The sequence below is a fragment of the Pygocentrus nattereri genome, chromosome 4 (genome assembly GCF_015220715.1).
Source record: "Pygocentrus nattereri isolate fPygNat1 chromosome 4, fPygNat1.pri, whole genome shotgun sequence".
Taxonomy (NCBI): Eukaryota; Metazoa; Chordata; class Actinopteri; order Characiformes; family Serrasalmidae; genus Pygocentrus; species Pygocentrus nattereri.
This window is the reverse complement of record NC_051214.1, coordinates 46,367,332-46,388,104: the sequence shown is the minus strand read 5'-3', so window position 1 is coordinate 46,388,104 and position 20,773 is coordinate 46,367,332.

Below are 20,773 nucleotides of genomic sequence, written 5' to 3'. Positions count from 1 at the left end.
AGCCAACCAATCCCAAAGAAACAGAGACTGTGAGGTTTGGTTTATTGCTTTAATTGTGATGTACAGTATGTGAATGTTAAGCACCTCTATTTTTATGCAACATAATGCTACATTGACATCAATGATGTGTGTGAGGGATAGATCTGGATTTTAATGATGGGCTAATGAAATAAAAAGTAATAAAATTTATTTGCCACCATAGGAGGCAAATGTGGAGGTAACCTGGTCGTTTCATCCTTTGCATTCCGGACCAGTTAGTGAATCCCTACATATATAATTTGGTGCACTTTAGTCAATTCAACGTTCAACTAAGTGAAAAAAGCCACAAATAAACAAATACCCTCAACAAAATACTGGTGCTACCATGGTAACAGAGGTTAGCATGGTGCAACACTTGTTTCAAAGCATGTTGAGATGTTAAGTAATCTCTTTTAGACTCGCTTGTATGTGTAAGACATACAGTAACATAGTTATAAATAGCAGATGCAGCTATTTTTGTCCATTTTTACACATAACAGTATGTCATACAGTAAGAACGTAACGCTGTTGTCGGGAGAAAACCTCGTATCTCCAAAATGGTAACTTTACATGAGAATGAATAAACCTACTGTCGTTTTAATGTAAGTCAATGGAACCAGACGTCTTTCAAAGTCATTTTGGGCCGTTTCTTTTGGTCCATTCATCACGAAATTTACACACAATATAAAAGACAAAAGGTCGTTTGAAATTATCTCAAAAACTGAAAAACGACAAAAATGGAGATACAAGGTTTTCTTCCAACAGCAGTGATAAGCAAGTCTATTTGTAATTACATTTAGGTTAACTTTGCTTCCATTGGCACAAAATACATGTAGAAAGTGGTCTTTATTTTGGGTCATGCATTTGAAAGCAGTCCCCTCTCTAATCGCAAGGCTAAGGAGGCTCCACACAGTGTTAACAACAGTGTTTCCTCCACCATCTCTTTCTCTCTGTTTCAGTGAGAGAAATGTACAAAGCGAAGGCTAACAACTAAGCGAAAGCTAACCAAAGGAGCATTACTGAGCTAGTTCATCTGTCTGCCTGTCGTCTGTCCATCTGTTTGCTCGGCCATGCCAATGTTCTTTAGTTGCACATCCAGAATTAAAGTGAATGAGAACTTCACCTTCTCAAAGACATTGGCACATAAAACCAGATGAATAATGTTTTAGTTAGACGACACAGCAAAGTCTACAGCACCATCCTGTATGTATTATATGCATATAGCCTGTTTCTCCTCGCTTCACTTATGCTGTTTAGTTCTGTCTTAGAAGGAGGGATGTTGATCACACACTCATTAGAATATTAAAAGCCTGCTCAGATGGTTCTCAGATACATCTAGTCAGCTGATGTTAAACCATTTTATTACGTTCTTGATTGTTTTCATCATTCAAACTTACTAGATTCACATTGAAACTTGATTGTTGTTTCACATAACACTCAATTTTAGTATCATACATTTTACATTTACAGCATTTAGCAGACTCTCTTATCCAGAGCGACTTACAAGAAGTCCTTTGTCTATCTAGAGAAAGTATTTTTGCTAGTTACCAATAAGTTAGAGAAAAAGACAGTCCTGAGCTCAGGTACTGCTATCATACAAATATTTTGGATATTTTACACTGTGGTCCTTGGGACCTGAACAATTCGACACAGTTTGGTGTATTTTTAAAGCTACATTTGCCTGTAGCTCCAGTCTAAAAGTGGCCCTTGAGCCATTAAAGAAATCCAAGCTATTTTCTCTTTTTAGATGTTTCAAGGTAGCCCTGATTTTGCTTGCTATTGGCTTAATGGCCACCAATACAGATACATATTTTCCTGTAGAGCTCCTTTAGATGTGTCCAAAATCAGTCACATGTAATCTGATCAACCCCTTCACATTGATCTTTCACATTGTAATCCATCCCATCAGTAAAGCACAAAACAATTGCTACCCATTAGACATCCGAACACCATAAACCTCAACTACTTTGTGTGATTGTTTTCCAGCAGGAGCAGCTTTGCACTCTTGATCTTGATCGTTTCATAAAGAGCCACCAACAGGCTTGAAGAATATCCACATATGCTCGGACTGTGCTGGCAAGCCACTTAATCAATGAAGCATGTCAATAAAATATGCCTTTTAGAAATAAATTCATACATACTTCACTGTTTATATCCAGTGTTCAAACACTTACGCTTGAGCTTTAAGATGAGAAAAAACTTGCATTAAATCATGTGTGGCCAAACTTTTGAACATAGAACAGGTGAAGATATTCCGCAGTAATACACGGCGAGCATGTTAGAATCATCAGAGTGAAATGACTAAAACACAGATTTCTTACAGGAGCGTTCATCGCAGTCAGACTGGTGAAGAGTTTGGAGAAAAGCTCTTACACACATCAAATAATAGCAGACAAGTGCTGGTAATAAGAACAAAGGCTCAGGAAAAAAATTGTGAAAGCTCCGATATTTCTGACTTTTATCTGCTGTTTGTAGTACAGACTGGATTTCATGCTCACAAAGTTCAACCAGTTGCAGCTACGGGTTTGATATATATTTATACGCAGAGTATCAGCTGTCCGCACAGACCTGTGAGCAAGAGTAATAATCCATGACCTCAGGACAGGACAAAGTGAGTTGGAATTTGCAGGCAGTGTTCATTTTACTTATTTTGCAAAACAGGTTTTACACCTGATTAAGTTCATCAACATTCTAATGAAGCCAGGTTATGGCTTAGAAGCCAATTAGCATTTTCACAACTATCATGGAACAAGCACCCAGCGATTCATTTTTCATTTTAATGACACTGATCTACAGTTATGATTTAAGTATAAGTTTAATTATAGTGTTCCTTATTTAAAAATGAGGAAAAATGCAGGTTTAAGTGTGGTGTGAAGAATCAGTGAAAGCAGATGCTGTGTCATTATCCCAACATTATCCCAAAAGTGCTTAAGAAGCGCAATGCAAGGGAAATATCCCTTCAATGAAACAATATGTATTAAGGGTGCATCTCAAAACGGCAATAGACGGCATTTTACGTCACAATATGCGCGCTCCCGACAAAGCTGTCCCAATTCTTAGATATCTCAAATATGCTGTGCTGTCTTGGACTCCCAGCCACGGATGGCTGTAGCTTCTCCAGGTGCAACCATTTCTGACCTACTTCTTCTGTGAAATCCTTTGTCGTGGTTTGCCAAAAGACGTCATGTAAAAGACAAAATATCTTCGAGATCTAATGCTTCACTGACTAACTTTAGTCTGACCACCTAATCTGTTTTGTAGGTTATGTCTGTTTATTCAAAATGTAACTCAGATAAATAAAATAAACATGTTTATGAGCAGCTGTTGCTATTGGGCTACTGAACTGATGGTTTTTCTGTACTGTTTCAGTGTAATATAGCCCAGGATCAAAACTGAGTATGACACCCCTGTTTAAAGCCTAATGTTAGTCTAAGGAATAAAAATGAAACGGTTTTACTTTTACCCGTCTTAAAAAATGATACATGAATTTTCTGCAGAAAGAAACATTTTTTGATCCTGTGAGTTAGAACTGTTTTTTTTTTAAAGAAACCCAGAGAAAAGCGCAAGTACACACACACACACACACACACACACCTACACACACACACACACACACACACACACACACACACACACACACACCTCTCCTGTCTCCTTCAGGCCTACAGCCTCTTTGTTCTTGTCTCAGTTGTTTGCTCTCCTCCTTTCATTTCTCCTCGTGGCTTTTCTGTAGCAGGCTCAGTAATCCTGCAGCCTTTCTCTCTTTCATCAGGCCTCTGCCCAACTGCAGCTCCAAACTCTGCTCACTCTGACTCCCACTCCTCCAAGACCACCACATCACAACAAGAGGCAAGAAGATCTTCATTGTTGATCCATCCATGTACAAGTGTACTAGGCTGTAAAGATTCCTCAGTGTAATGCATCAGATCTGAATGTGGTGATTAACCTGTATAGCTTTTGCACAGTTATAACTGATTTTTAATCAATGCTAATAATATTCAATGCAGCATATTTGTCTATAATAAAATTCCTAAGCAAATGCTTCAAACATAAAAATCCAACAACCGTTTTTTATTGTCTGCATTCCAGCACTGTGTACAAACATTTGTGTATTCTTTGTGATTTTAAAAGAACTCTGGATCACATCAGCATAGCCTGACTGGCCGTTACAGACAGCAGCCTAATTAACAGCCCTAGAGTGGTAAACATACTGCGTAAACAGGCTGTCATGTAAAAAAGTGCCTAGGAATGCATCAGCATGCAGTTTACTTAAAAAAAAAGTGCTTTGTAATGTTCCTGTGATCCGCACGTTCATTCTGACAAGCTGTAATACAAAACAAGAAGCGTAGGGGGCAATATGGCTTCTGTTGTTTTGTTGCATTGGAAGTCTTTTTAAGATTGGAAGTCATAATGGTTATATTATATTATAAATGTATAGATTCATCTATTATATAATTCATTCTTAGCTGTAGTCATTAAGCTGCTGTTTGATTACATAGTTGTGTTTATGTGTTAATCTAATAACACACACACACACACCTACACACACACACACACACACACACACACACACACACACACACACACACACACACACACACACACACCTCCTAAGCTGCTTCTCCTTTTAGGTAATCTAATAATATTATTTATTACCTATTATATATTTACATATTCATCAACATTGAGCATACTTTTTAAACCCATGCAATCTGTCTGTTGGTCTGTCTGTCTGTCTGTCTGTCTGTCTATCTATGACGTGATTTTTAGTGTGAGGGTAAGAGAGGAGCGGCCTTTATATGTGGGAACAGTGTCTGGGACGTTAAAAAAACAGAATTAATAAATTCTGTTTGACAGAGTTTTACATGAGATTCATATTGAGAAAGCTGGCATGGGTCTGGACCTCAGTGCACGATGGGGTGGTTTATCCAGGGTCAGAGTGCTTTGATGTTTAAAAAAAAAACACTTCTCAATAGCAGATTTCACTGGAATTTCCCTGCGAGAAAGTGATGAGGGAGCGATCAAACACATTTTGCCGTGGGATATGGCTTTTCTCACTTTTCTCCACGCCCTTCTCTCCTCTTTCCTCATGTGTTTATAGCTGATTTCATTCCCTTTACACACACTCTCTCTCTCTCTCTCTCTCTCTCTCTCTCTTCCTGTTCTACTCTCTTTAAAAGTTCTTCTCTGTGTTGCGTCGAGGACTCATCCTGTGTAGGGAATTCTGCACACTCTCTGCAGTAAATCCAAACTCTGCCTGCAAACAAACTCACATATTTTATGCATTTTATGACGCTGGTAAATATTCGTCCTTCTGGACTTTCTGACGGTCAGAACCTGCTGCATCTCAGCTGCGAATAATAAACGCTGCAAGGCCGCAGTGCAAGCTGAGATGCCACAGTTTGGCTAAATATATTACTACCATAACTTACAGTGATTTGTTGCCTTATCAGTGAAGTGGGGATGGAAGATTATTCCACAAACACATCACACATTTTGCTCGCTCATTTACTTCAAGACATGTTTGGGGTCTGTTTGCATCTCTAGTTTTACACTAGAGCTATGAGTATCTCACTGTAGGGTCAGAAATCACATGAGTGTGTCTATTTAGAGATTCTGCTGCATGTGCAGCACTGCCGACACTTCTTAGCTGTTGATAGCCTTGACTTGTATATAGACTTGCTTATATGGTTTCTGACACTGTACAACTCACTTATCCATTAACACAATAAATGTCAATAAATAGGCAAAAATAAATAGCTAAAAACAGTAGCAGTCACCTGGAAGCCTGAATTTTGTCCAGCCTATTGTCCATGTTTGTAGATAACAGTGTCAATCAAGTCTACTAGAGATACCGAACAACTCCGCATGGATTGAGGTATTTTGCTGATTGGTCTATTTAGGCTTCCATTAGCTGTTAGGATGCCTAGAAAGATGCTTTTCAAAGATGCTGATCAAATGATCGTATTTAAGTGTGTTCTCTACAGTGGATCTTCACTTCACTTCAGAAAATAAACAAAAAATGTCATTTGAACAGCAACATTCAAACTTTTGCATAAGGCTTTATATGAAGGAAAGCATTAGGATAAATGGGAATTCAAGTTATTCAAAATGTCCTAAACATTCAGTGTTAAGTAGTTGATCAGATTTCTTTACAGTGGAGCTGATGGGAACCAGGGGTCACCATAACTACAACACAATTATAGTTGTTTTATTTCCTGTCCAAAACCACCAGTGAACCTACACTTTTCTTTGGTGACTTTTTTGCCGCATAATGCCCTGGATGTATTTCTCTGCCATGAAGGGATTGTAAAGTACATTTAAGGCCAAAATCTCACCTCGAAACTATAATACAATGTGTCAAACTGTCTGTAAGGGAGCTTGTAGAGGTGGATGTCTGGTCACCACCACTGTGAACACATCTTCTCGGTTTCTCTTGAACTGAGCATTTCACACCAAACCACTCTGAATGACTTGTGCACATCTTAATATTTTAATTATTTTGACTTTTTTGGAAAATCAGCAGAATTCCTTTTTAACATCAGACTTGTGGCTCCAGTGTAAAACTAAATTAAACAAACTTCAAACAATGTCATGCCTGGCATGCTTGGTTGGGATAGTGTAGTGATTAATACCTTCGCCTTCTACGCTGTAGACTGGCGTTCAATCCTCCACCTGGGTAAGCACCCTACACTATACCAATAAGACCCCTTGGGCAAGACTCCTAACACCTACCTGTGTAAAAAAAAAACAATCAAATTGTAAGTTGCTCTGGATAAGAGCGTCAGCCAAATGCCATAAATGTAAACTCCCCCATGTGCTTTTTGTTAACCCTTTGATAGTCCACATGCTTCTTTGTTTTGGTATCCCTAGTCCTGCCCCCTTGTTTTGTGACTCCACCCCTGATTGTTTTCGCTGGTCTTTGTTTGATGTTTGGGATGTTTGTTTGATGTTTGATGTGCTCTTTGAATTGTTGTTTGCTGGATGTTATGTTTGTTTGATGTATGCGTGTTTGAGTTGTACTTTCGCTTATTTGTACTTACTTATTAGTTCTCTGTTTAGCCTGTGTTCTGTTAGTCATGTCTGTCTCGCGATCTCATCATATTGGCCATTTGAACCTGGACTGTTATGACCACGACCCTGGATTTGCCCTCAATAAAAGTCGCTTATCTCAGCACGTGCACCCGCCTCCTCACTCCGCCTTACACCAAACATGTTGTAGCTGATGGACTACGTTTAGAGTAAGAGGGGAGAGTTAAAGAGATTAAAGGCTCATGATTACAGAAGAAATTGCTCTAATTCTAATTTCTCCAAAGTCTCACAAAAGCAGACTGCAGTAGATGAGTGTAGATGAGTGTTAACTCATCAGGTTGATGGATGAACCTGCAGATCGTACTGGCTAATCCTTCGCTGTTTGGACGGAAATGTGCTTCACGTACAGAGTTTAGAGGAGGAGTCTGACCGTGTGAGCTCGAATCCACAGAGCAGCGTTTGTATTTGTGCCTGGTACTCGGGGGATGTGTCATGTTTTCACAACTTTCATGGTATCAGTTTGAGTCGAGATCAAAGCACCGACATTCATCATCCTCCCCTCACTGCTGAACTTTCAACATGCCCTGAAACATCTTACATCCAGTTTAATTGTATCTCACTCCCAGCTCACTGAAACAAGAAACTGTCTACAAAAAGTGCAGATTCTAAACTTTCAAACCAATTCAAACAGTTTTTGAGGAAATATTTTTATTATGTTTTGAATTTGATGAAGTTATTATTGCGTGTTCAGTCTTGTTTTACAGAAAGAGAAAACGTCCTTCACATTTCTGTCATGTTTTGGCAACAACAAACAAATAAATTGGTAACAGCGCAGATTGAACCTGTGGATGCAGAACTTAAACCAAATTTTAAAGAAATTTATTTCATGAATATTTGGGACATTCTCCATTTGGAGTGGGAACTCAGGTGGATACATTTTTTAAAAATCTATTTCTTTCATCCCAAAACAATCAATAAATAATATTAATATGTCCTTGAACATTTCCTATTATTAAATATGGAAAAAAAGGAGAGCTTCTGATGCTATAATGGCACCAAAATGTTTGGTTTAATAGTTCTTTTTTTACTTGTTTCTAGTTTGGTAATGCGCTCTTTCTCATATTTTCACAGATGCTATTCCACACAGAATTTTGGTTTTGACACATTCAGCAGGTCCAAAAGGTTATGCAGAGGGTCCCGGAACCACATACACTACATTTTGCACCTTGAATGTAAATCTGTGGCAACGAGACAGTAATAGCGCTAGACTTTTAAGCATGGATAATGTCTTTGCTTGTGGCTAAAATCTCGGCTGCTATTAAAATCAATTATAATCAGAACTGACATTCCAAAATGAATGCAGCTCACTTTTCAGTGTTTTCTCTGGCTGTTCTTTTTCCTGCCCTCATGATCTGACAGTCACTAATAAACCTAATATAATACAAGCGATCTAGAAGTTACACTCTTATAAAAGACGGTTCCTCAATGGTTCTTTAGTAAATACAATGTATCTATATAGAACAAGGCACTAAAAAATTGCATGTTCCAGTGGTTCTTTGCATGATGAAATAGTTCTTCAGACTGATGGATAATGTGTTATATATGGTTCTATTTGTAACCTTTTTATAAACGGTTCTATAGCACCAAAAAGGGTTCTTTTGAAGTTACAATGTCAAGCTCGTAACAGCAGAAGAACCCTCTTTGTTGCGATATAGAGCCATATAAAAACAGGTTCTCCAACAATTATGTCCATCTGAAGAATCGTTTCACCATGCAAAGAACCACTTAAACATGCATAAGGGTTCTTTGAGTGTTCAAGGTTCTTTACAGAATCATTTTCTTTACATAAAAACCCTTGAAGAGCCAGTGTAGGCTAACATATGACTGTGGTGTAGGAATGAAGTGAGCCAAGTTATTTGAATTTATGACAACAGTAACACAGACAACCACGTTCATGTCCAACAAAAGAGTTTTGAGATTATGTTTTTTGCAGTAAAGGAGGCGTGAAGTCACAAGTGTTTTGGTTAATTGAGAATGATAATCCCTGACAAGGGTGAACAAATGCACTAGACTAAAAACTACACAGAGAGAGATGAGAGCAAAGGAAAACAAGGCAAGGCTAGACAAAGCAAGAAAACAAGCCGGACAACAAGAACAAGAACACAACAGCATTACATTCAATGCCAAGCAAGGAACAAGTCAAGCATAGTGTATTTTTACTGAGGAGAAAGAACGAGAACACCTGGCGGAGAGCATGGCAACAGACAAGGCACAGGTGAGGGGGATAATGAAAGGGCGGGACAAAGGACGTTTTCTACCTTAATATTTAATACGAAACAAGTGGGACCCCAACATTTCATTTATTCCATTTCCAGTCCAAACAGCCATTATGTTGTTCATTTTTCAGTAGGAAATTGAAAATTGCACAAAAGCCTCCAAGAATACACAATCACATCTAACAGCTTTTCATCTGTCCACTCGTTTCTTTTGTGCTCTACTGCCTCTCTAACTCTTCTATCCTTTCAGTCTCAAAACCAACGGGCTACAGCTGACTCCTCCCAACAAACCTGCTCCCAAAGGAGTCACTGACATTATGTTCCCCTTCAAAAAGACATTAAGATTCACATTAGTAACCATTCAAACCCTCCTTCGCTGCCTCACACACTTCTCTCTCATGAGCATCTAAAATGGCTAAACGAGACATTTCTGAGCAGGATAGATGTAAGAAAATGAGGAAGAGAAAGTCAAATGAAAATACACACAAGAGCTACCAAAACTGCAGTGCAACAATGATTAAAAGCTACAGAGAACATGAAATCGGGCTCCTAACAACCACCTGGAAGACCTGGTAGACAGCAAAACTGCCCCCATCAGATAGGCAGCACTTAAAGCTTTCGTCTTCGAGAGAGAGGAGAAAATCAAGCTGCGTCAGATCTGAAAACATCTACAGGTGTTTCTGTCCATCCTTCCACTATGAGATGATTCAGCTGTCAAGAAGAACCTCATTGAGACCAGGACCAGGGTTTAAAAACACTACTGTGGACCTGCACTTAGTTCTATGTAATTACTAGTGGTGTTAAATGCATTGCCGTGTTATAATTGGTTTAAAGGATTAAACACTTCACAGCTTTGCTCTTGGCTGGAAGTTTTGCTGCTGCTGAAAGGCTTATCCACAGGCTGGAAGGTCAGCAGTGGTCAGCTCCCTTCAGTCTAGCTCCAACATGCAATTACCACTGACAGTTCAAAAAGCCGCAATCATCCACTGGGAGCAAGAGAGATAAACCTGGAGTCAGTGTTTTCTTTTTCCTCTTGAAATAAAGACTAAAAAAAAATTACACCAGTGATGGCAGTGACAGCTCATTAGCACTAGTTCGGGATAACTCAGAGGTGCAAAGGAAATGACAAGGGGATCTATTCTCAAGATCATCAGGTTATTATCCCCAGAGTTTGATGGGCTTTCAGAAAAATTAAAAAAGGACGTACAAGAAACCAAAAAGAAAAACAAAGCCAAGCTTATTTGGATTGCTTTTATCCTTAACAAGGCTGCTAATCTCTGCAGTACCAGGATGATAGCAAGAGAAAACAAAAGCAAGCAAGGAAACTTGGCATCGTTATCCAAGGGAAACACCAAAACTCTGTGGGATCTGACGAGTCATAAAACCAAACAGGCTGAAAGAAAACCCCCAAATTAGATCGGCTCACAGAGATAGAAAGCCAGCATCTTAGCAGCAAGGACTTCTGCAAGCACCAGTGAGAGCACGCAGGGAGAGTACAGGCCAATTAATAATCTAAATGCAACCGCTTCAACATTTATTTGCCCTGCAAATGCATTATGGATGTGAGGAGTAACCATATCAGACAGGCACTGCATAAATTTAGCTTGGACTATTTCGCCGATCATTAATCTTTGGCATATCCAATGCAATTACTATTGGTATGCAAATGAAATGACAGCAGTGTTCATAGAGCAATGTCACAACAAATATTAACCTTTAATTATTCCATCACGGTGAAAAAACACACTCTTCAGTATCTCAGGGCGAAACCAGAAAACGAAAACCTGGTAATGAATTTAGATATGAGGAAACTGTAAAAATGGCATAGAAGAAGAATTAATGAGCGGCAATATATACTGTCACTGGATCCTTTATTAGAAACCCTACCTTTTACTTCCATGTACTGGCCACTTTATTAGAAACACTTACCTTTTACTTCCACTTACTGGCCACTTTATTAGAAACCCCTACCTTTTACTTCCACTTACTGGCCACTTTATTAGAAACCCCTACCTTTTACTTCCACTTACTGGCCACTTTATTAGAAACCCCTACCTTTTACTTCCACTCACTGGCCACTTTATTAGAAACCCCTACCTTTTACTTCCACTCACTGGCCACTTTATTAGAAACCCCTACCTTTTACTTCCACTCACTGGCCACTTTATTAGAAACCCCTACCTTTTACTTCCACTCACTGGCCACTTTATTAGAAACCCCTACCTTTTACTTCCACTTACTGGCCACTTTATTAGAAACCCCTACCTTTTACTTCCACTTACTGGCCACTTTATTAGAAACCCCTACCTTTTACTTCCGCTTACTGGCCACTTTATTAGAAACCCCTACCTTTTACTTCCACTTACTGGCCACTTTATTAGAAACCCCTACCTTTTACTTCCACTCACTGGCCACTTTATTAGAAATCCCTACCTTTTACTTCCACTTACTGGCCACTTTATTAGAAATCCCTACCTTTTACTTCCACTTACTGGCCACTTTATTAGAAACCCCTACCTTTTACTTCCACTTACTGGCCACTTTATTAGAAACCCCTACCTTTTACTTCCACGTACTGGCCACTTTATTAGAAACACCTTGTGCTTCTTCACACTGGCCACTTTATTAGAAACACCCACCTTATACTTCTTCTCACTGGCCACTTTTTTAGAAACACCCACCTTATACTTTTGCTTACTGGCCACATTATTAGAAACACCTACCTTTTACTTCCACTTACTGGCCACTTTATTAGAAACCCCTACCTTTTACTTCCACTCACTGGCCACTTTATTAGAAACCCCTACCTTTTACTTCCACTCACTGGCCACTTTATTAGAAACCCCTACCTTTTACTTCCACTTACTGGCCACTTTATTAGAAACCCCTACCTTTTACTTCCACTTACTGGCCACTTTATTAGAAACCCCTACCTTTTACTTCCACTTACTGGCCACTTTATTAGAAACCCCTACCTTTTACTTCCACTTACTGGCCACTTTATTAGAAACCCCTACCTTTTACTTCCACTTACTGGCCACTTTATTAGAAACCCCTACCTTTTACTTCCACTTACTGGCCACTTTATTAGAAACCCCTACCTTTTACTTCCACTTACTGGCCACTTTATTAGAAACCCCTACCTTTTACTTCCACTTACTGGCCACTTTATTAGAAACCCCTACCTTTTACTTCCACTTACTGGCCACTTTATTAGAAACCCCTACCTTTTACTTCCACTTACTGGCCACTTTATTAGAAATCCCTACCTTTTACTTCCACTTACTGGCCACTTTATTAGAAACCCCTACCTTTTACTTCCACTTACTGGCCACTTTATTAGAAACCCCTACCTTTTACTTCCACTTACTGGCCACTTTATTAGAAACCCCTACCTTTTACTTCCACTTACTGGCCACTTTATTAGAAACCCCTACCTTTTACTTCCACTTACTGGCCACTTTATTAGAAACACCTTGTGCTTCTTCACACTGGCCACTTTATTAGAAACACCCACCTTATACTTCTTCTCACTGGCCACTTTATTAGAAACACCCACCTTCTACTTCTACTCATTGGCCACTTTTTTAGAAACACCCACCTTATACTTTTGCTTACTGGCCACATTATTAGAAACACCTACCTTGTACTTCCTTTAACTGGCCACTTTATTTGAAACACCTACCTTTTACTTCTTCTCACTGGCCACTTTATTAGAAACACCTTCCTTGTACTTCTTCTCACTGGCCAGTTTATTAGAAACACCCACTTTGTATTTCTTCTCACTGGCCACTTTATTAGAAACACCTACCTTTTACTTCCACTTACTGGCCACTTTATTAGAAACTCCTACCTTGTACTTCTTCTTACTGGCCAGTTTTTATTAGAAACACCCACCTTGTACTTCCACTAACTGGCCACTTTATTAGAAACACCCACCTTATACTTTTGCTTACTGGCCACATTATTAGAAATGCCTACCTTTTACTTCCACTAGCAGGCCATTTAATTAGAAACATGCCTACCTTACAGATACTATGTTGGTGTACAATTACAGGCTCAAAAAATCTGAGCTTTTATAAAGAATTTATTTCTGCAATTAGTTTTCCTCCCAGACATTTTTGCAGACATACACTGATCAGTCATAACCTGCATACTAGTTAGCCCAATTTCACCCTGTTCTTCAGTGGTCAGCACCCCCACATGACCACAGAGCAGATGTTATTTGGGTGCTGAGTCATTCTCAGCACTGCAGTGACACTGATGTGATAGCGGTTTGTTACTGTGTGTTGTGCTGGTACGAGTGGAGCAGAGACAGCAGTGCTGCTGGAGTTTTTAAACATTGTATGTACACACTGTCCACTCCATTAGACACTCCTACCTTGCTGGTTCACCTTGTAGAGGTAAAGTCAGAGACAGTAGCTCATCTGCTGCTGCACCATTGGTGTTGGTCTTCCTCTAGTCCACCATCAGTGGTCACAGGATGCTGTTGGCTGGATGTTGGCAGCAGCACTGCTGTGTCTGTTCCACTCACACCAGTGCAACACACACAAACTCACTGCCACTACATGAGTGTCACTGCAGTGCTGAAAATGATCCACCACTCTAGAAATACTGGCTCAGTGGGGGTCCTGACCACTGAAGAACAGGGTATCAGACCATGCAGAGAAAAAAAAGGACTATGGTCTGTAATTGTAGAGCTACAAAGTGCTCCTATATGGTCAGTGGAGCTGATAAAATGGACAGTGAGTGTTTATAATGAGGTGAACTTCAAAACACAAATGCAGGTAGAAAACTTTTTTTTTTTTCAAAACCAAAAGTTTCAGTATAGTTATTTTTTTTTAGCTCACCATGACTTTAGTTTCAAAGTCAAACTCTATGTAGAACAGGACACATTTTGCATTCATGTTAATTTACATCATTTTTAAAGCACTCAATGTTTCTTGTTTTTTACGCAACACGCTGACACAGTGTTTTTGCAACACCTGAAGTTTCAATACTTTAATCCACATTTATCAGAAAAATACGAGATTTCATTAACTGGACTTCTCAAGCATTTTTCCTTTGAGTTGTCCACACAGGACATTATTTTTAATGTTTTTTAATGTTTATTTTTAATGTATTTTAATATTTTTAATTTTAAAAAATCATTATTTTTATTGATAGTTTTAACATTGCTAAAATCTGAGCTTTTCTAAAATCTACTTTAATAACACTTTAGTTTCAAACTCACATTGTAAGCAGCAAGTTACAAATATTGCATTGCTGTTATTTTTTTCCTTTAAAATCTGTTCATTTTTCATGAGTAGCACCACTGACGGTCGCTTTGTGTCCCATGAAGTGGTTAGAATTTTTAAAAAATAACATTTTGTATTTCTTTAACACCACTGACAGAAAATCTTCAGGCAAGACTATTCGTACATACAGTATTATAAATAGTTTTAACGTTGGACAGAGAAGGATTTAATCGTATGTCCATATGTCCAATCTGAAAACTAGCATCAGAATTGCTGTTACACTTCAATACTGCCATTTCATTATTGTCTTATGTGCACAATTTGACCAAAAATCAGAAAAATTATCTTAGTTGTGTGTTGATTAAATATAGAAACACATCCTTGAATAAACTCTTCTTATTCAGAGCTCATTTTCATGGCTGGTGTGGACACTATCTGCCTCTACAATGGTAGAATGACCCTGGTGCTGGTACTCCTTTGGTTTTTAGCAGTCAGTGTCACTGTAGACCACCACCCAAAAATATCCAGACAAAAGCTCCTCTGTGGTCAGAAACTGACCATTGAATGTCTAGAGGATGGCTAATGCAAAATATGCATCAGCAAATGAGCTACTGTACACCAGCAGCGGCAACGAACCTCAGTGAGGACGCCGGGGAGAGAGCCGCGAGTGTGGAGGGGTCGGAGCGCAAAGCCACACGGGGTTTCTAATAAAGTGGCCAGTGAATTTCCTTCATACACAATCCCTTTAAACCATTAAGATAATCAGCAAGGATCTCTCCACTTCAACAGTGCTTAGGATCTATATTTTAAGCATAAAATTAGCCAGAGAAAGCATGTGCAGTATCCCAGGCAAGGGTTCGCTCCATAGTACTCCAGCTGGAATGAGGCAGAATCGAACAAGTGCTGTATTTATGAGTGGCTGAGCTACGAACAACCCATACAAATCAATATCCCCCTCAATCAGACCGATCATTAAGCTGTAAAGGCAGAAGCAGCTCCCCAATCCCGCCAACAGACCATCCCGAAGATCCCACGGCTGCTGTTTCACCCTCATTACATCTGTGCAAACAGAATCATGTCTGAGGAACCACTGGCATGAGGGAGATAATGAGGAAACTGGACGTGCCTCCAGCCCACATACACAGCGACTGGCAAGTTCAATATTTACACAGTGCTACAAAACTTCTTCTGTAGTGCAGATAATGTGCCACTGTTTACGCTGACTCAGTAAGAACCAGCAAGACGAGCCAAAGTTTCAAAAATAGCATAGAACAGCTAAAGTTTGTTGCCAACGCTTCCTAGTCTATATGAACCTTCTACCACAGAGAAAAAAATCACATTATACTCACTGTGCACTTTTTTTTTTAGAAACAGCTACTGTTCACTGTCCACTTTATGAGCTCTACACACTATATAGGTCCACTCTGTTGGTGTACAAGCACAGATTGTAGGCCATCTGCACCATTTATCAGCCCCCTCAAATGCTCTGTGGTCAGATACTGTTTGCTAACAACAGGTTTGCTCATAGGCTCGCAAGTAACCATGTTACTTTTACATTTGGTGACCATGACATATGCTTGTCAAACCCATTAAATCTGCTCAAAAATGTAGGGATTTGCAATAGCATGCAACAGCTTGGGCACTGAATGACATGTTGATTTGGTTTTCTAAATGACAACAAGTCAATACTCCTCTACAGAGAACACACCTCTACACATTATAATGCAGAGTGTTTATTGGCTGATTTTAACATACTGTGGTGGGATAAAACATAAAACGTCACCTATGCAAAAATTATAGCACATTGTATCATTTACATCTGTTTTTATCCAATATTTTAATTATACCAGGTTTATTATAAACTAAGCCTTATTGTTCAATAATTACATGGACTGCAATGCAAACTGGCTGACTTATTTGGATGGTCCCCTATAGATGATCTACAGATACTTAAATCATTAACAAATGTTCTTGTGACAGTTGATTATCAATAACAGTGAGGATAGCTTTAGGTTTAGGATCAGGTGTAGGATTAGGAATAGATTTTATAGAATACTGAGCATCTACAAAACATCTACAGTGGACCATCCAAATAAAGTGTTACCACTTATTCTCATGTTATAGAAGTGTTCATTGAAACTTTGGACCCTTGGGGGCATCCTGACCCTTTAAGGGGTTATAAATTGAAATTGTGCACTAGAATTGGCAGAAAATTCTGTAAATGTTTACGTTTATATTACTTAAGCGTGTTCTCTGTTGAGGATGTACTTAAGTTCACTTAGAAAATCATGTAATCTGACTAGGGGTACTTAAACTTTTGCCTATGACTAAGTGTTTTCTTGTATGTCATGCTTCCAGGTTCTTATTTGGACTCTCTTTCCATTGCGGACTCCACTTCCCAGAATCCCTCAGTCTGTTTACACCCTGTCTTTGTGAAGTATTGCCTCTGTTCCGTCAACGTGTACCAAGCTGTAATCTTGTTTGATAGCAAATCTGTGTACCTTGTTTTGTTTCCCGGTAGTGGCTCCCAGATTTGTCCTTCTGGCTACCTGTGTGTTTGCTCTCTGGTTTCGACCCTTGCTTGTTTATCCGACTCTGTTATTGTCGTTGCCCATGTGTTTTGTTTTGTTATCTGGTTTCCTACCTTGGCTGCTGTTAACCCTGTTAATTCGGTTAGTTCACCTTTTAAGCCTTACAGTCCATCTTTCGTCTGCGGGTCTCTGATCTGTCAACCCAGCACTACATATAATTTTAGAAAAATAACAAATATTTCAAGGGAACTTGCTACTTTACATACAGTGTCCTTGAAAGCCCCAAGAAACACAAGAAACAGGCTTATAGGTTATAAAAGTGTGTAATGCAAATTTGAACTCATGGCCTGTTACAGGGTTAAATACAAGCTTGGCTTTTTTATAAAATTATGCAGATCTTTGAGACAGATGATGTCTGTATCTATAACATGCACGCTGGTCATTGACATAAAACATGATTTTTTACTACGAGAGACAAGGTATGTTTTCAGGGTTTTCAAATTTCATGTGAAATATCAATAAATCAAAACGCATATTAATATGAAAATGTTTGTTCTAAGAAAAGTTTCATTTATCTGCCCCATAGCCTCTGATTTTCATATCATCATCAATTCTGTACGTTCAGTTAGCATTAACATTATTCATAAGCCTACAGTTTAGATTTTCTTATAGAAAATATTTCATCACTATAAAAACTTGCTGACATTTGTGGCAATTGACTAGAACTTATGAATAAAACAGAAAAAGTCTCAGAGTGTCTGAGCATAATTAACAATAACGTTGGCCTAAAATATATATATATATATATATATATATATATAATATATATATGAGCTGCGTTCTATGTTCTGCCTCATTCAAAAGCAGCCCAGACTGAAACTTTCCTTGTAAAATCATTGATGGATGAGCTAAACTGCTGTAAACTGAACGATTAATCAATCAAAGTGTCTTGGTTCCTGTGACATCACAAAAACACTGAATTTAAAATGGCTTGTTTTTGTAGCTTTGTAGTTTTATCAGTTTACATACAGTATCAAACTTAGCTGAAGAAAATGTGGTGCGCTATTCTAAGGGCTCTTTTAACTCCGAGTGGAAGCTTGGAGTTAGATAAAGTGAGGGCAAAAGACCAAGGAAGGGCATGAGTGTGAGTTTTGTTTTTGTTTATTCATGCAGAGCGTTCAAATAAAATGCCCCATCAGGATTTGGTCAGTGTGTATGACAGCGATGCGGAATTTATCAGAGCTATTTGTCATTTTGAGCAGACACAAGGGGGACGTTTTTAGCAGATGACAACAAATGAGAAGATTAGCTTGCGGAGAATGTGTGATTTGTGAAACTGCTGCTTCCTCTGATGGCTGTGTGTGTGTGTGTGTGTGTGTGTGTGTGTGTGTGTGTGTGTGTGTGTGTGTGTGTGTGTGTGTGTGTGAAAAACGAGTCTGGATCCAAGCAACCGGTTTGAATTTAATCAAGGACACACACTCGAGGGGAGCGTAAAAGCGCCGGCCCAATCAGTAACAGTGTACAAACCTCTTCTGCTGGCTGGCATGGTGTGTAAGTGCGACAGCGACCTGTTTCACGCCCTGCCAGTCTCTGCATTTCCCCGCAATGTGCAGCTCCAGTGCAGACGCAGCGCCTGCTGACCGTGAGCTGACTGTTAATGAGTCACTCCAGCATGATTTGCCATATCATCATATTGAACTCTACACAGTGAGTCGTGGGGAAAGAGAAAGGTGGGAGCTGCAAGCTGTGCCTCCAGCACATATCTGTGTATTTCAGCATATTATGTTAGTATTAATTATATGTAACTAATTACTATTAATACACTAACATTATATCATTATATTCATATTTTTAAAATATTAACATTGCTAGAGTAAGTTGTCTGTGTGTATCATGAAAATCTCTTTATTTATTTAATTTTAATATTCATATCATATATTAATAATATATAACATACAATACATATCATGTATATTAAACAAATGAATAAGTACAACCATCCCATACCCAATACTGAGGTGCCCTTGAGCAAGGCATCTAACCCCCAACTGCACCCTGGGCACTGTGAATAGGGCTGGCCACTGCTCTGGAGAACTGTGCTCACTGCCCCCTAGTGTGTGTCTTCACTAGTGTGTATCACTGGCGTTTCACTGCATGGGTGGGTTAGATTGTGGAAGTGAAATTTCCCCATTGTGGGTCTGCAGGGGTCACTTCATCAAAATTACCACTCAATGTCCACTAACTATTAAGTTAAGAAAACTCAATATTGTTATTCAATGTGAGCCACTCAGTATTCCATGTGACCACCTAATATTTAATATGGACCACTAAGTACTGAATGTGGACCACCCTAAACCTATATTATCACTCACTATTCAAAATGGACCAACTACTATTCCATGCAACTGGCTGATACTGAGTATTCAATATGGTCCACTCAGTATTCGATATGGGCCACTCACAGTGCCATATGGACTAGGGGTGGGCAATATGGGGAAATTTTATCCTTATCATGATCATTTTTGTTAATTGTTCAATATTCATTATGGATCACTCAAAATTCTATGTTATCACCTGAAATTAGATACAATATCAACCACTCAATTCAGTAAGCACCACTGAATCTGGACCAAACTCAGCAAAAAACCTATTTAAAGATCAACTAAGTCTTCAGATTAACATATTTATAAGGATTATGTTATGATCTGTTTAAACCCAAGATATTTATAGAGATAGTAATAATCTAAGTATATACAAATTCATAATTTATTGGATGCCTTGTGTTGAGAGGTCTCTGTACCAAACCCGAACCTTTAAACATACACTTGTGAAAATAATACTTACATTGTTTTGGTTGCATTTTTAATATTTTCAATATCTTTTTTCTGTTTTAAAGTTGAAAGATTTTGATTTTAGAGTTTAATTTTTAAATTAAAAACTCTATAATTTATATTTAAAAAATACCGTTCCATCTTTATTATGTCAGTACCAAAAACACAGTTTTAGTTTGTAGGCGGAGCTTATTTTAGCCTCACCCCTGCACTGTAGAGCAAGAAGTGAGACTGCATCCCTCTTCCTCATGGCCACATGGTGAGCAGTTAGCACTGTTTTGCAATAAATGTGTCCCAAAGTCTGAAAATCAGCGTGGAACATTAAGAATTGTCACATCATTTTTCGCATTTTAACTTTTTTTTGCGTTTTAATGAAAAATATGATTTTATGTATGTACCATGTTTTGGTAGTGACAAAATGGAACTGTACTTAGAACTAAGTACAGAGTCACCCAAAGCTAGATTTTAGTCTAAAGGCCAATTCAGTTAAAAATCCCAAATATGTTTGTATTTGTATTCAATACAGACCACTCAGTATTCTGCATAGCCACTCCCACCTGCCTCCCTGTCATGCCGACAGGCTAGTGACTGACCTAATAAAAGCATAAACAAACAGGGGTGTATAGAGTGGATTTCAGCAAATACCCCTGAGGTGCAAGACTTTTTAACTGAGTTAGAACCGCTCATTTGCATAAAGGCATGTAATAAGTCCTGTGCTTGTGGCAAATTGTAATTACATGCAGTCATGTGTGTAGATGAAACAGCTCCACAGCTATTGCACAACTTAGACTGCGATAACAGCAACATGTCTTAATTATAGGAATGCATTTCATAAGAAGGCCATTAAT